Source organism: Humulus lupulus, chromosome 3 (assembly GCF_963169125.1).
Source record: "Humulus lupulus chromosome 3, drHumLupu1.1, whole genome shotgun sequence".
NCBI classification, from domain to species: domain Eukaryota; kingdom Viridiplantae; phylum Streptophyta; class Magnoliopsida; order Rosales; family Cannabaceae; genus Humulus; species Humulus lupulus.
Window position 1 is genome coordinate 215955620 of NC_084795.1, and position 17625 is coordinate 215973244.

The following is a 17625-nucleotide window of genomic DNA, read 5'->3' on the forward strand; positions in this document are numbered from 1 at the left end:
TATTTTATGGTGATGGGAACAACATTTTCTTGGGATGGTTTCAATGGGCATAAGTTGTTTCCAAATCTCTTTAGCTATATGAAGACGTATGCTCACTGGATATCGTCAAGTAAGCATGGGAGGGATGTTTTTTTCTTTCAGTTAGAGTACTAAGTTGGCAGTTCATATATAAAAGTTCAACTTCTTTATTTAATGGATTTGTATCCATATATATTTTGAGTAGATAAAAATCTTAGAGGTTTATGTTTTGTGAATTTCTGAACTGATTTGATTTGATAAATTTTTACAGTCTTTTCTGTGCCTAAAGGTTTCTAGAATCCTATTTGTAATGGTATGTCTTCCTTAGGATACACCAAATTAGCAAGTGCAGTGAAAATTCACACAAGTAATTTGGAATATTTTCAGATGATCCCTTTCTGTATCTAATTTGGTTTTTGTAGCAGTGGAATTAGGAGGATATTAGAGATTAGATAGTTGCATAAGTTCTCGAGTTTAATATGTTTTAGGCTTCCTATCTATTGTCTCGATGGGCAGTTATCTTGCCTTGGATCCATTCATTCAAATAAGTACATTATTATGCATTTACATTTTTACAGTAACAGAGGTGATAGTCACTGAACGTTTTTTGAAATTTGTCTCTTGTTTTCACAATTTGAATACCTTTTTCCTTTGTTTGTGTGTGTGTACATGGGTGGTCTCTCTCCCATTTTTTCTAATGTTAAATGCCTTCTTCTTTTGTTTGTATGTGTGCATGAGTGGTTATTTTACGTACTTACTGTAATCTCTTTCTCTCCCTCCTCCTCTGAAAAAGTATATGCTATTTTTTTTTTCTTTTTGAAAGAAAATATCTATATTTTATTTTTTTTCCTTTTTGAAAGAAAAACTCATTAATTTGACTAATTGTGTGTATTTCTATTTTATACTTTTTTCAAGTGCATTGTTTACTTGAGTATGCACTAGCCCGAAAATAATTTAATTGACTTAATTATATATAATGATAAAAAAGCAATCCCACTAGTTCAATTTTTGTGGTATTACATATCTATATAAAAACAGAAAATCTTTGATACTATATACAATGTAATCTGTAGACTATCTAATATATTGAATGGTCTATGCAGATTTTGGATGAGATGCCTGTTTTTTTCAACCTTAATGCTGTTGAAAAGCGTGAATTTCTCGAATGGGAAGACGATCACTCATGGAGTGCACACTAATTCAGAAGACTGGTCTAAGCTGCTCAAAGAGTTTGGCATTTCGATCCTGCAATCAGCTGTTAGTGTGTAAATTGAAGGGAGGCAAGAGGATATCAAAGTTGTGGACAACATCCATTCTTGCTATCTTTTGGGCTGTATAACTTGAAAGGAATTGCAGAATATTTGAAGTAGGGAGGAGAATCAACAAAAAAGCTACAGGAGAAGATTAAACTTTGGGTTGCAACCTGGGTATATAAAGTCAAGGTTTTGAGGGAGTATCCTATCTAGACATTAGTAGAGAATGGAGAAGTTTTTTGTATAAAAAATGGGGTAGCTTTGTACTAAAATGTTATTTCATCTATGGTTTTGGTTGTTCTGAAATCAATTCTGAACTCCTTTCCTTTTGTATTGTTTCTTTTCCCAGTAACTACAAAATTATGGATTTGAGAGATCAGGATATGATTGCTGTAAAATTTCAAAAAATTGTGGTTGATTTGATAGATGGATCTCTGCTGCTATTCATGACAAATTTGTCTATATAATTTAAATTTTAATTTGGGATTTTTTTTTTGACAAATTTTTTTGGATAGGACTATTTGTTGTGTGTATTGGAAACTTATTCTTTCTCTGATAGTTGGTGTTGATTTTGTCTCATTACGCTTCTTCCCTTAGAATCTCTTGCGATATATATAGTAGCCTTTTGTAAGTTAAATTATGTTTTTACGTTGTAATAAAATGTATTTGGTTCATTGTATTGCTGTTCTCTTGCCTTGGTGGTCAAAAATAATATTTGATAACATGTGAAGGTTCATTGCTAAAACATTTTTAAATTCTTAAACTTAGTATTTATTAATTGTATTTTTTTGGGACTCATTTTAAATTTTGTTTGCCTTTTGTCTAGGTATTAGTTGGTGAGTAGGGTTTTATTATTATTATTTTTAAAGTATTCCTCTTGCTATTTAAGAAATTCTCTAGTAGGACTAAGAAATCTAGCAGAGTTGTTGCCCCCTAATTTGAGTCAATAGGACACAACACTTATTTCTTTTTCTTTTTTTCTATTTGTCGATCAAGGTTGCTTCTATATTTTAAGGTGATGGGAACAACATTTTTTTGGGATGGTTTCAATGGGCATAAGTTGTTTCCATATCTCTTTAGCTATATAAAGATGTATGCTCACTGGATATCGTCAGGTAAGCATGGGAGGGATGTTTTTTTTTTTCTTTCAGTTAGAGTACTAAGTTGGTAGTTCATCTATAAAAGTTCAACTTCTTTATTTAATGGATTTGTATCCATATATATTTTGAGTAGAGAAAAATCTTAGAGGTTTATGTGCATTTGATCTTGTAATGTTGCTCCATTGTGAATTTCTAAACTGATTTGATTTGATAAATTTTTACAGTCTTTTCTATGCCTAGAGGTTTCTAGAATCCTATTTGTAATGGTATGTCTTCCTTAGGATACACCAAATTAGCAAGTGTAGTCAAACTTCACACAAGTAATTTGGAATATTTTCAGATGATCCCTTTATGTATCTGATTTTGTTTTTGTAGCAGTGGAATTAGGAGGATATTAGAGATTAGATAGTTGCATAAGTTCTTGAGTTTAATATGTTTTAGGCTTCCTATCTACTGTCTCGATAGGAAGTTATCTTGCCTTGGATCCATTCATTCAAATATGTGCATTATTATGCATTTACATTTTTACAGTAACAGAGGTGATAGTCACTGAACGTTTTTTTTTTTAAAATTTGTCTCTTGTTTCCACAATTTGAATACCTTTTTCCTTTATTTGTGTGTGTGTACATGGGTGGTATCCAAAAACAAAATGCCAAGGATTACCAACAAAAAATAACCACCAATGCAAGAATCTATTTAACATAAAATTGTATAGCTATTAGCCAAATTAATTCAGAATACTAGAAGTGTACTTAGTAGAACATGGAAATTAAGAAAGGGTGCAACCCAACCCAGACCAGCAGAAGGTATCTTCTTTTCTTTAGGTTTTAAATTTATACAAAATCTAAGACAGACCCTCTCAGTTAGAGTCAGTATAAGGGGTTAGAAACACAAAATCACAGGGAAGCATTCACAAGAAACAAAGCATTTCTATAACCCTTTTCAACCAGAAACACCAACAATTAATTTTAAGAGACCACATAAAGGTAAATAGATAAATAATGAGTTTAACTCTTCAATGTTGTTAATGATTTTTAGCTAAGTGTACAGTTGTACTTAAACAGAACTGCCATGTGTGTTGAACCTTTGTCCTGAGTGAGCATTTGTATTAGTATGCAAGAATTCTCACTTAGTTGCATGTTTTGATCGTCTTATGAAAAAAGATTCCAAGCATTGTATGGAGAATGGAAGAAGTGTATTAAGTGTTGGTTACATGTTTCATTGGGAGAAGATTGTTAGTTATTTTATCTTGAAATAGTCTTTGCAATACGAACTCTTTGTATAACTGTTTATTCCCTTCTTTAGTTTTCCTTTCTTTGTCTTCCATTTTGCAGCTAGTTTACCTCTAAATTCTCTTCATTTTGCATGGCCATACCATATTATATTAGGTGCCACCTAATTATGACACGTATTATGATGCATTTTTCATTTCATTATGTGAATTTAAATATTTTAGACACTTGGTGTTTTGAAAAACATTACCACTCTATAAAAAGAAAAAGCAACAGTGAGATAAGGCAATCTCAACCACACAACAAAGACATGGATGTGGGATATGAAGACCCTCCTTTGTCACAAACATTTGAAGGTCTTCAACAGATATTCCTTGATGATATTATGAAACTAGCGAAGGAACAAAATCAAGTTAAGGATGCAGAAAACACTAGATACAAAGAGGTTTCCTTAGAGGCGTATTTTTTTTTAATATCTTGCCATTAAAGCACTATTATTAACTACCCTGGCTGTTCTTTCATATAAAGGAGATTGAAGGTGCTTGGTTTATATACTATAAACTACTTTCAATAAGTAGGCTTTTGAGTATTGTACCTAAACTAAAAGTATACACAGATGATGATGCGGTAAGTCCAAAAGTATTGTACCTAAACTAAAATTATACATAACTAGACACACAAGGTTATTTTCTTAAGTCTTATCATCTGCATATACCATAAACTCTTCGATGATCATTAAATCTTCTAAGCTTTTGGGTACTGTTGTGCCAAGCCAACCAAGCCAAACACACCATAATTGCTTTCTGTGCCCAAATCATATCAATACCAAGTAAATAAATCTGACATCATTTCCCATATTAAAGCTTACATAACCATCTATCAATACCGAGTAAAAAAATTCAAACAACACTGAATAAGTTTTCTTCCTTATATCACCGCAACACACAAACAAATTTTCCAGAACCTACTTCTCTAAGACACACAAGTTTTCAACCTTCCGTTATCACCGCAGCACACAATTTTAATCTCAGAACCTACTTCTCTATGAATGAATATTTAAGATATTCAAACTCCTCTAACATTTGTATGATATTAATAAAAGAGTTAAGAGAACATACTCCCGTACCTCTTGCAATTAATAATCAACTTAATTAACTTTGCAATGCTCCTTGCCAATTCGATCCACAACCTAAAGAATATAATCAATACCTAAAATATTAATACAAAATTAAAATTAAATGATACAATAAAACCATAAAATTCATGAAATTACTTGTTACGAGTCTTAAAATCATAAACTATATTCATTAATGGTTCAAACCTAACATAAAGAAACATATTCCAACTCAAATGTCCAAAAAAATCATCATTTTCATAATCATCATCATTTCCGCTCATTCTATCTTAAATTCAGCTACTAAAATACTAAAATAAACAATATTTCAGCAGCTTAAAAACAATATGTAACAAAAAAAAATAAACAGAGTAGCAGCCAAAAATAAGACTTTTTATTGCTGGATAAGATAAAAGCAAAGCAAACCTTGAGCAGGCACGGAGATATAACATTTTATTCTTGGGTAATCAATTTTTTCATTAAGTTTTGAATAATATAAATACATTTGAAATGGTTCAATTGATACTGAGAAATAGTGGCAAGTGTGTGGGGTTTGGTAGCTCTTTGGCTAGCAGACACGGAGGTCTTACCTTTCAATTATCTATCCTATGTAGAAGAGCTTCAGGTATAAATGGACTAGTTATTATCTAGTTATACACAATCCATACTATTTGTATAAAAGCTTTCAGCAAAATTATCACAATGATCGAATTTCTGAACTTAGAAATACACAAAGGAATTGGAGATTGAGATCAAATGTGACAACGATACCAGCTTAACTCCTCTGTTTAAGCAATAGAGGAGCTGAGAAAAGCTGTCACCATAATAAACAATCAAAGAAAGGTACTAATGATTGAACTTTTATGATAGTGCATGAAATGGTCCTGTCACGTATTGAAAATGTGAGTACTATCTAGGTAGTAGTAGAAACAAAGGTTGGAAATCCATATGGAAGAAAGATCAATCCATGCTGAGAGAGCTTCACGACAGACTCATGGTGGATGAACGAGCATTTACAGACCTTCTATTGGCTTCTATTTTATCTAATAAATAAAAGACAGTTCAATTCTCTAATAAACGAATGGATACAAAGAATATCATTTCTATTAACAAGTTATAGACTGGTAGACATGGAGAAACAAAAGTACTTACTACTTCCAACCAGGGGGAAGCTTCTTGTTCTTCTTGTAGTAATGTGCAAGTCTGTGAATCCTACTCTCAACCAAAATCAATCGAAACTTGGAATCCTTGTCCTTCCTTTTCCTCTCGAGATGCTTCCTAATAGAGACTGCCTTCTTAATAAGATGGTACAGATCTTCAGGAATTTTAGGGGCAAGACTTAACAAACAAAACCAATTTTATATATAAAAAAAGCTAAGGCTCAACATTGACTGAAAATAAGCAATGAAATGGGTCGACAATGACAAAAGATAAGGCTCAACATTGACTGAAAATAAGGCTCTACTCTTGAGCTCATAAAACAAAACACTAAGCATGATTACTGTGGGCCTTAAGAATGCGCAAGATATTTCTTCCAGTAACACTCTTAACCTGAGCAATACCGTGAGAGTCACGAAGAATTACACTGATATGAGATGGAGTAAGACCCTTCTTTGCAAACTTCCAAATCTACGCCCTTGTAGAAACGGAGTGACTGAGAGCTAGAGAAAGACGAGGGAGAGAAAGGAGATTTAAGGGATGGAGGAGATTTGAAGCAGGGATGGAAGAGACCGAAGTAGGGGTGACTTCGGAGACACCGTACGTAGCCGAAGAATGGGTGAGTTCCTCTGAAAACGAAGAAGGAAGTATAGTCTGAAAAAAATATTACTTTTTCAAGTGGCAGGCTCCCAAAATAAGTTACCACCCTTTTTTCTATTATTTTGCCAAATATAATACTTTTTCATTAGTATTATATTCATATGTTATGAAAAGGGGTATTTGGTGTAGTGGGGGCTACATGCCCTACTCATAGAATTCATACAATGAATATAAGAACTTAAGCATTCATCAACAAACATTTAAAATAATAGCCCATTATAACCAATCCAGGGGCCTAAGCCCTAACCATATTCAAATACAATAGACAGGCCAAGCCCTAATCATAATAACACATAATGAACGGGTCGAGCCCTAATCACACACAACACGTTCTGGGTGCAGTTTTCTTACCTTATGTCCAAGTAAGCGTAAAGGAGATTGACCCTCGAGCACGATCCTAGTTCTGAGCCCTTAGCGATACCCTAAGCCACAACCATAAAATTGGAGTCTATCAATATTGAGTGATCAAAGGCTTCCAGACCAAGTCCTAGCCTTCGAGGCTTCGGGTTCCTCCAAACCAGGCAGTGGAAACAAACCCGAGCCCCGAGGAAAAAGTTTCATTCTAAAACAAACTCCCCAAGGAAAATCTGCCTAGGACTTGCCCCCCTGTGGGTCGCGGTGCGCCCCCTGGCTAGGCTCTTTCTCCCTCTCTGTCCAGAGGCATGGGTTGCGACTTGGCCTCAAAAGTTGCAGCGCGCCCCCCAGGCAGAGACCTCCCAAGGTGCCTGGTTCAAGCTAAGTTGCGACTTGTAAAGAACAAGGTCACAACTTTGGCCCCTTGAACCCATAAATAACCTCCATTTCAGCAGCTAAATTCAATCCTAACCACACCAAATTTCATCCCAAAACATAATTCAACTATCCCAATCACTCTAACATGTTCCCAGCAATAAAACCCATAAGAAAACTAGCTTAAAAACTCATCAAAATCACACCTTCAATCTTTGAACTTCAAGGGCTCAAGAACACTAAAACCCAGCCAAGAACTATAAAATTTACATGCTAGAAAATTGAAATTTAAAACTTACCTCAGCAACAGTTTGAACCGAAGGCTGCAACTGAATTATTCCCCAAGATTAGAGCCCCAATTCTTGTGAACCTAGCCTTAAAATCCCTTAGTTTCAATGGTTAAAGCTTGGAAGTCCTTGAGAGAAAGAAGAGAATGTTTGGAGAGGGAGAGTCGGTTTAGGAAGCTCTACATGTTTCTCACTTTTGTCTTTTGTCCCTTAAGTGACTTAAGTTAATCCCAAGGCTCGGGGTTCCAAAAACGTCCCTGAGGGAAAAATGGTAAATTTCCCCAATATTCCCTGCTAAACTCTCTAACTTCAAATATATCTCCAGTTATTTATTTTCATAACCCAATTAAATATCTACTACCCAAAATACCCCTTGACTCACCTTGAGTTGGGTATCGGGTCTCGTTGTGACTTTCCCGCTAACTTGCTCCCTAGGATCGCCTCGTGCTAAAAAGTTCAAATAAACCCACATAATAATGTGCTCCCTATGCACATAAATACACATCTATGCCCACAACGGGCCAAATTACCAAATCGCCGTTCTAATAAGAAGCGGGCCCTCATGCATAATATCCCTAAATATGCACATTTAATCATATTATCACATAATTCACATATTAACAATTAATATAGCAATTAAACACATATTTTTACATATTGCCATCCCGACCCCCTAATCAAGGCCCTAAGCCTTATTAGGTAATTTTGGGATGTTACAATAATAAATATCTTATTTATAATATGATATTTATTTATTTAATTTAAAACTGATATTTTAAGATAAAGTTAATTTTGAATTAACTGATATTTATGTTGGGATAAATATCTTGTCTTAAAAGTTGATTAAATAAACAAATGAGAAAATTAGGGAAACCCTAATAGGGCTGGGCGACAAACATTGTACAGTACAGTGTGTGGCGCCTAGCATCAAGGATTTTTATCCCTAGCATTTGAATTTTGAATTTCGAATAAGTTTGTTTAATTAGTTATTTAATTATTATTTTTAAATATGATTTAAATAAATAATTAAATGAAAATATCTAATCAGTTTTAAATTGAATTATATTTTAATTAAATGAAGATAATTTAATTAGATTAAATATCTTTATAAATCTGATAGTACGTGACTTTCAGAATATTAGGCTTTATTATTATTTTTTGAATAATAAAAAATACAGACTCTCTCTCTAAAGCGATAGTTTTTCTCTAAACCTGAAAAACTATTCTATACCTTCTCTCTGTCAAAACTCTCTAGATCTCATGTGTTGAGTACATCTAGGGAGTCACATAAATCAACATTTTGAATCATACGTGCCTACACACGTCCTTGTGTGTTTGAGGATTGGTCTGGAAGATCAGGGTGTGAGATCTCAAAACACTGGATAGGAAAATCGTTGATTTATACAAAAAGACTCAAGGACACTTGATAGGCTACAAGAGGTACTCCTTGATCTATTTGTATGTGATTTAATATTTATATATGTGTATGATCTTAGAAGGTATTAATATTTATTAAAATGGCTCCATATATTTCGATGGGTACCTTTGATTTGATCATTTAATACCAACAATCGGTACCAGAGGAGTCTATACATATCTATATTAAATACTGTGTGAGTTTCTTTCATTTGTTATATCTATGTTGATATGTATATTGAATGGATGGATGTGTTTTTTTAATGTATGGTTGAAGGATGGATCATTAATTATATGGTGCTATTGGGTTAGGAACTTTATTATTTTTCTAGATCTTGTGTAAGCCATAAAGGGCATAGGATTTTTGTAAATTTATTTGAGAAATATGTTTTTTTTAAAATCTGTACACAAAGATGAGAAGGAACCTGAGCCATGCACCTAAGAGGCTCATGGACATAGCCTTTGCTCACCCACACACACGCCTAGGCCTGAGCCTCCTGTAGCCGTGCCCCAAACGCAGCCCCGCGACTCCCTGATTGCAGCCCCATGGCTCCCAACGTGCACCCTGTGCCCCTGCACACGCACCCGCCTACCTCTGCGCCTGCTAGGCCCATGCGCCAGTCCCTTGGCCGAGCCCTTGCACGCCAGCCAGCCACTCCACCCAAGCTCTTGGCTTGTGCCGCTGGCCCTAGGGCACCATTTTGGTGCCTAAAACCCTAATTCGTAAGTTTTTGAAAATATATTTTATGTAATTAATTTTTAAATTATTTGAATTTAAAAGTTTAATTATCCTACTATTTTATTTTATTAGAAAATAAAATATCTTTTAGTTGGTTAAGATATTTAATATCTTAAGTTTAAATAATTATTTGAATTTGATTATTTAATTATTTAAATTCAAAAAAAATTAAAAAGATGACAAAAATGGTTATTTAATTTAAAGTTAGTTTTAATTAAATAAATTAATTAGAAAATTTGTTTCTAATTAATAAGTTAGGCAAAACAATGTTCCTAAAGATTAGCAAGAAAGCCTAAAGGAGAGGAGGAGTATTCTTGGAAAGTCTTGAAAGCTTCATAGGCTTATATTGCAATTTAATTTCTCATTTTTTCAAAGGATTGTAAATCTTAGAAATATCTATTAATACTCAGTTCATCATTTATTGTTTATTTATTGTATTTATTTAAATAAATGTTCATTAATGTTTGATTGATAACATGATCATGCATTAGTGAAGTACATGCCATTTATTAAACCATGCACAGTTTCTCATTAATCATGAATCATTTAGAAACATGATTATTTAGGATTTTCCTATTTGTTTATATGAATTGTTTTGGAGAAACCAATTGCATGTAAACTACTAAGTATTAAATTAGTTAAAACTTGGTAACTCACACCATAATAAAGATAAAAGATTTTATAGGCCTTTAAGATAACCAACTTTATGTAAAAAAACGTTTTAGTAAAGTTAGATGAATGTAATGGGTAATTATTTAGATCACATTAATTATAGAAACAAGCTCTTTTATAATTATGTTTTTTTGTAATTAAATACATTCATAGGTGTTGTACCCTAAAATTAGCATGAGTTCAATTACTGGTTATTAATGATGTGACCAGCTCAAGATTCAATCCAGTTTGTACATGGTATACAGGTTATTATCTGTATAACACTTAAGGTAACAATCAAGTTTGAGAATCATAATGGTCAGATCCAACTTTGGGCGCTCTGAACTTACTACGAGCTCAGATTCAGGTAGTTGTTAAACATGAGCTTGGGTGAGATATTCAGTTCATGAGAACCTAGACAATACGCATACTGAAGGATCCCAAGAGATTTAAGGATTCTTTATACGCTCATTAATGACCAAGCTGTATCATATATCTATCAATTATTATCCTAGATAGCAGAAGTATATTTATTCTGTATCAAATCATATCCCAATGTAAATGGGAACAATCTATATTAATTATATACCTTATTTAATTACGCAGTTACCCAAATCTGTCCGTGGAATTCCCCTATAAATACTATGAATGTTGGACAGGAAGGGGGAGGGCTAAACCACCAGAATGCCCAGCCCACTAGTCATCACAGGGGACATCATCAACATGATAGTACGTCAATTAGGACTACGACCCCAAGTTATGTGCCTTCTTCACAAATTCCCAGAAATGCCAATAACAATCCACGGGGTGGGTCTGGGACAAGCTCAAGAAGGAAAAATGCTCCACCAAATCCCTTTGTGCCATGATCAGAGCCCGAGGCACAGAGAACTAGGGACGTTGGAATAGAACTAAGGCAGGCTAATTTAGTCCGTCCTGATGGAATGAGGATAGCCTTGCCCATAAGGCATCCTCCGTCACCTGTAAGACATCCAACACAACCTTGTCCTCAACGAGATGTTCCAGCTCGTGGGAAAAGTAGGAGAATTCCTCCGCCATTTGTAAATACTTTCGCCCCACAAACGCGTGCTGAGAACCCAGGTCCTCGATCTCAACTACGAGCTGTAAGTTTTGTAAACAGAAGTTATTGGATGGAGAGCCAGTGTGGAGGCAGGTCCAAGAGCAACCTGAGAAATCACCTGAGTTCAGCACAAAGTCCTCGATATGATCCACAGTCTGACCTGCACAATCATTTGAAATCACAGAGAAGGTATCCCGCTCGGGATGAGGATGTTAGCTATGCTTGGCATGAGGGAGGTCAGTTCATTGTACGTGACAATGGGAATGTCCCACATAACAAAGCTTGAACTTGGAGGGACAATAACCCGTCAAACATGTATAATAGGATGGGAGCTGTTGAACAACCCCCAGCTAACCTAGGGACCAAACCCTTGTAAGAATGGCTTTAATGGAAGAGGAAATGAAAAGACTTTTATCTGGGAAGGAAAAGGATGATTGTGACTCAGATGTGGAGCTTGAAACTTTTGCTCTAAACATCGCAGCAGCAACATATCCTACAGGCTTTAAGGTGCAACACATGTCAAAGTTTGATGGAGATGGAGATCCATCTGATTACCTCGGAATGTTTAACACCATGATGATGGCCCACAATGTCGGGATCGATCTAAGGTGTATCTTGTTCCCTGCAACTCTGGTTGGACCTACCAGGCAGTGGTTTAAACAATACAAAAGACACTCGATAAGCTCGTGGAAGAAATTTTCCTTCGAGTATAAAAAAGCACTCCGAGCTTCGCAGGCAGCTCGAGTTGAAGTCGATTCATTGGCCAATGTAAAGCAACAACCTGGCGAGACATTGAAAGCATACCTGAGCAGATTTTCCAATGTTGTTGCGCGAGCTAGGGACGCTGATGACAGCTCCAAGCTCATGGCAATAGGAACGGGAATCCTCGTTGGGGGCGACCTGTGGCAAGAACTCCAAAGAAAAGGAGTTAAAAGCATAGATGAATTTCTAGCATGAGCTTAGGAATGGATAAACCTGTAGGAGGCACGGGCTTCTGTCATGGGAACCAACCAAACCCCTGTCCAACCCATTGGAGCGATAACAGATGTTGCAGCTACAGCTCAAGTCGTTACCCAGAATAACCAAGGGGGAGTAACAAAAGGAAGGGGAATGGTGAGGGTGACCAGAGTGGGACGAAGAAAAACAAGTCTATGGAGAAGTTCAAGCCTATTTATGCTACTTTTACCGACCTAGTGGACACTAGAGAGCGTATCTTTGTTGCTAATTCTAATCGCCTCCCATGGAAGAAGCCAAAACCTTTAAGAAACTAGAGTATGAAGAGAGATCCTTTAAATTTTTTCTGATTCCACAATGACATCGGTCATAACACTGGTGATTGTCGGCAGCTGAAGGATGAAATTGAGACTCTCATTCGAGCTGGACCATTGCCCAGTACGCCCGAAATTGGGTAAGTCCCAATCATCCCGTCGGGCAAAATTCTCAGTCAATCTCAGCAGCTCCAATAGGCTAATCTGGAACTCAAGCAATTCAGGTTGATCCTCCTCCATTAGTAGGAGGAGATATAACCGCTATTACTGGAGGACCTCATTTGGCGGGCACAAGCAGCGGAGCCCAAAAGAGATACATCAATGAGTTGAAGGCTCATAACAGAGTGGAGTTCACCCCAGAGCAGCAGTTATCGAAACAACAGCGATTGGAAAAACAACCAATCATTTTTATGGAAGAGGATGCTAGCCACGTCCAATTCACACACAATGATTCACTGGTGGTAACCGTACAGCTCGCCAACCGAAGGGTACAGAGAATTCTAGTGGATAACGGAAGCTTTGTAAATTTACTTTTCAGGTCCAACCAAAGGGTACAGAGAATACTCAAGTTCATGGTAATTGATTGCCCGACCGCATACAATGTGATTTTGGGCCGATCCGTGTGATGGCATTCGAAGACATAACATCGATTCGACACCTGGCAATGAAATTCCCCTTAGCTTCGGGATATGCACAGTTAGAGGAGATCAACTTAGTGCCAGAGAATTCTATATCATTTCTATGAAGGGAGAGTCCCAACTCGGGCAGCAGGCGATGGTCATAAGTGAGGGAGGTGAGGAGTCCCAGGAAGTAGAATTCTCTCCTGGGATGGAAGAACCTCAAGAAGAAGATGGTAAGGTTGCCCAACTTGGCGACATCGATCTGCATATAGGCAAAGACAAGTCTGAGCTCAAAGCCATAGAAGAGCTCGAGGAAGTACACATCGACCCAAAGGAAGCTTCAAGAGTTGAAAAAAAGACAAAAGAAAAAAGGAGTTGGTTGATTTTTTACGGAAGAACCTGGATGTTTTTTCTTGGTCGCACAAGGATATGGTGGAAATCAATCAGAGTATAATAATGCACACGTTAAACTTGGACAAGAGCGTGCCTAAAAAATCCCAAAAACGGAGGCTTCTAGGGACCGTACGAGTTGAAGCACTAGAGGAAGAAGTAGCTTGGTTACTAAAATGCGGGTTTATCATGGAAGCAAAATACCCGATCTGGTTTGCTAATCCCGAAGCCAAATGGGAAGTGGAGAATCTGTATCGACTTCACCGAACTAAACAAGGCTTGTCCCAAGGATTGTTTCCCACTGCCAAGGATTGACTAGTTGGTAGACGCCACAACAGGTCACGAGCTCATGTCTTTCATGGATGCGTATTCTACTTATTACCAGATCGAGATGAACCCTGTTGACCAAGAGCATACCAATTTCATGACCGAGCATAACTTATATTATTACAAAGTTATGCCATTCGAATTGAAAAATGTCGGGGCTATATACCAACGCTTGGTTAACAAATTGTTCGCTAACCAGATCGGGAGAAACATGGAGGTGTATGTCGATGACATGCTCGTCAAGTCAAAGACTGCCAATAACAATGTATCGGACACCGAAGAATATTTTGGAATCTTGAGGAAATATGACATGAAGGTGAATCCCCAGAAATGCACTTTCAGGGCGACATCTGAAAAATTTATGGGGTTCATAGTCAACACAAAGGGGATAGAGGCGAATCCTGAAAAAATCAGATTGTTGTTAGAAATGCCTTCATCCAATTTGCGTAAGGAAGTTCAAAGCCTAACTAGAAGGGTGGTAGCTTTAAATCGCTTCATTTCAAAATCCACTAACAAGTGTCTGCCATTCTACCATTTTCTTAGAGAAAACAAGAAATTTGAGTGTATCGAAGAATGCGAACAGGCTTTCCACGATCTGAAAATGCATCTAGTTGAACCCCCTATACTATCAAAATTGACGTCTGGAGAGTCTTTGTTTCTTTACTTGGCCGTGGAAGAAAAATGCAGTCAGTGCCGTGTTAGTTCGAGAAGAATACGGTATGCAGAAACTAGTATATTATATGTAACGTCCTGGATAGCCAAGACCACTACACTGTGTACTTATAAAACTGCAAGACTTGCTAGTCAAGTCATTAATTTAAAAACGTGTCATTAATCATGTACGAGCTAGGGTTAAAAAGGTTTTGGTCTCAAAAGTTTCATTTTATATATTTAAGCAGTTATGTACACGAGATCCCAAAAGAAACAGAGTTTAAAAGTTGGATTACAGACTCCCAAAATAATACAAATAGATGTCAGCCATACTAAGACAAAATGGACAATTTCTGGGTCTCGCGTCCCTGACTAAACCTCAACCGTGGCGGCTGAGCAACTGGCCATGTACATTCCGCTCACAGAGCTCTCCAAATCAAGGCTGATCAAGCTTGCCCTTGCCTTTACCTGCACCATGTAGCACCCGTGAGCCAAGGCCCAGCAAGAAAACATAATATGCAACACAAACAATAATATCAGATAGTAAATTCACTAAGCATGAACTTTCACCAAATAATCCTCTCTAATCATTCAGCATATATTCAGAATCATGGATGCAATCAATCACTTATAACACTCATATCACATAATAATCAGGGCCGACAACTTAGGCCGCACCCCCTGTTTAACCCACTGACTCCGGCTCGCTTAAACCGAGCTCTGTGCATATTAAGCTGTCATTGGCTACTAGTGGCCAAGCCGCGCCTTGTGCGCTAGTGTAACCCTTGGCACCCTTAGGCCCTTGGTTCACTAATTAGCTTGCATGGCATAATACCATCTATTCAAGCATACACAATAGGGAACCCTTAGTCCCATAAAATATATTCAACCAGGTGCAGTTTTCTTACCTTTAATCTTTGCGGTTACTGATTATGAGCAATGCTCCTCAAGCACGATCCATTCCCAAGCCTTAGCTTTTATCACCTAGCCACAACCAAGGTGAAGGATACCATTAACAAACTTAAATGAGCTTCTAGACAAAGTTCTAATCTCCGGAACATTGAACTTCACCAAACATGGTAAAAGATTCAATCCCGAGCACCCTAGGTTAAATTTCCAAGTCTAGAATCTCAAAATCCGAAAATCCCTTAAGGGCCACGACATTAGCCATCCATGACACAGCATGGCCCCAACCAGAGGCCTCCCTACTTAGACCATGCCGCGGCCCGCCCTCCTTCCTCAGCACCCATCAGCTTCGAAGGGCCGCAGCTCACCAAGCACTATGCCATGGCCCGACCCCTTCGAGCCCAGAAAAACCTCCATTTTTGACTCCCAAACCTCATGGAAACTCTCCCAAAACAACCCTAATTCCACAACTCAATTATCCAAAAACTTCCCACAAGATTCCAGCAACATAGCCCAGCTGAAAGCTAGACTGGAAACCCATCAAAAACCCACTTCAATCACTGAAACCTTCTAACTCAAGAACTCAAAACCCAGCCATGCAAAAAACTCAAATTTAAGCCTCTAAATCATGAATTATAACTTTCTTCTTCAGCTGAACTCCTTTTCTAAGCAGAATCCCTGTTAATTCCCAAGTTTTCTAGCTCCAATTCAACCTTAACATCAATATCACAATCATCTCATTACTCAGTGAAAAACTCAAAGTTTCTAACTTTAAAACACAGTTTAATTCTTACCTTAGCCTTGATTAAATGTTCCTTGGACAATCCTTGAGTTAAGCCTCTAAATCCCCACCTCAATTCTCAGAAATTCCTAGCTTGATTCACTAAATTTTTAGTGGTTTCCTCCTTGTGTTTTTCCTTGAAAGAGAGAGTAGAGAGAAGAGCTGAGAAAGATAAGTCGGTCTAATATTTGTTCTACTGTTTTCCTTTAATTTTAACCTATCCTTATCCTGTTAAACCAATCCCGAGGCTCGGAGTGCCGGAAACGTCCCCGAGGGCAAAACGGTAAATTTCCCCAATATTCCCGCCTAGACTTCCTAACCTCAAATATATCTCCATATATTTATTTTCATAACCCGATAGTCTAAATAACTACCCGATACCTAAAATACCCCTGACTTATCCAAAGTCAATTATTAAGCCCCGTTGTGACTTTTCCCGCTATCTAGCCCTAGGATCGCCTCGAGTCGTGCTCTACAGATTTACCCACATAATAATGTGGTTCTCAAAAGTATAACATTTAATCACATTTATATTCATATAATCATACAAGCATGCTTATCATGTAATCATGCTTTAAATCAATAAATTCACACATAAACCAATTATGCTCTCCCGGCACACTAATCAAGGCCCTTAAGCCATATTAGTGATTTTGGGTCGTTATATTATGTAAGCAAGAGGCTTCTCGGAGTTGAATCACGATATCCACTGATGGAGAAGCTGACATTTTGTCCAATTTTGGCTTCCAGAAAGCTCCGACCATAATTTTAGTCCCATTCTATCAACGTCTTAACCGACCAACCTTTAAGGCAGGTGTTGCAAAAACCTGAAACTTTGGGACGTCTCTTAAAATGGGCCATCGAACTTATCCAGTTTGAGATATTATACATGTAGCGAATTGCAATCAAGAGTCAAGCCCTTGCTGATTTTATGGCTAAATGTACTAGTTTTTAGGACGAGCTCATGAGGGAGCCAATGCAGGAATTATGGAAAATCTTTATTGATGGGTTGTCAAACGAGAACGGATCGGGAGCTGGGATAATCTTAAGCTCGCCTGAAGGACATCAATTCCATACAAATCTTAGATTCAGATTTGAAGCATCCAAGCAGAGTATAGGGCCTTGTTGGCAGGGCTGAGGGTGGCAAAGGAGCTGAAGGCGAAAGCTATCCAATGCTATAGTGATTCCCAACTCATGGAAAATCAGATATTGGGAGAGTATCACGCTCGAGGCATCAAGCTGGCAGC

General features: G+C 37.1%; 1 long non-coding RNA gene across 1 annotated transcript in view; it reads right to left on the reverse strand.

Annotated features, from left to right (window-relative positions):
• Positions 1-5090, reverse strand: part of LOC133821524 (uncharacterized) — a 6242-nt gene extending 1152 nt beyond the window's left edge. The window contains exon 1 of the long non-coding RNA XR_009887646.1: positions 4730-5090. This is a non-coding gene — a long non-coding RNA (uncharacterized LOC133821524). The remainder of the gene's footprint in view (positions 1-4729) is intronic.
• Between the last annotated feature and the right edge of the window lie 12535 nt (positions 5091-17625).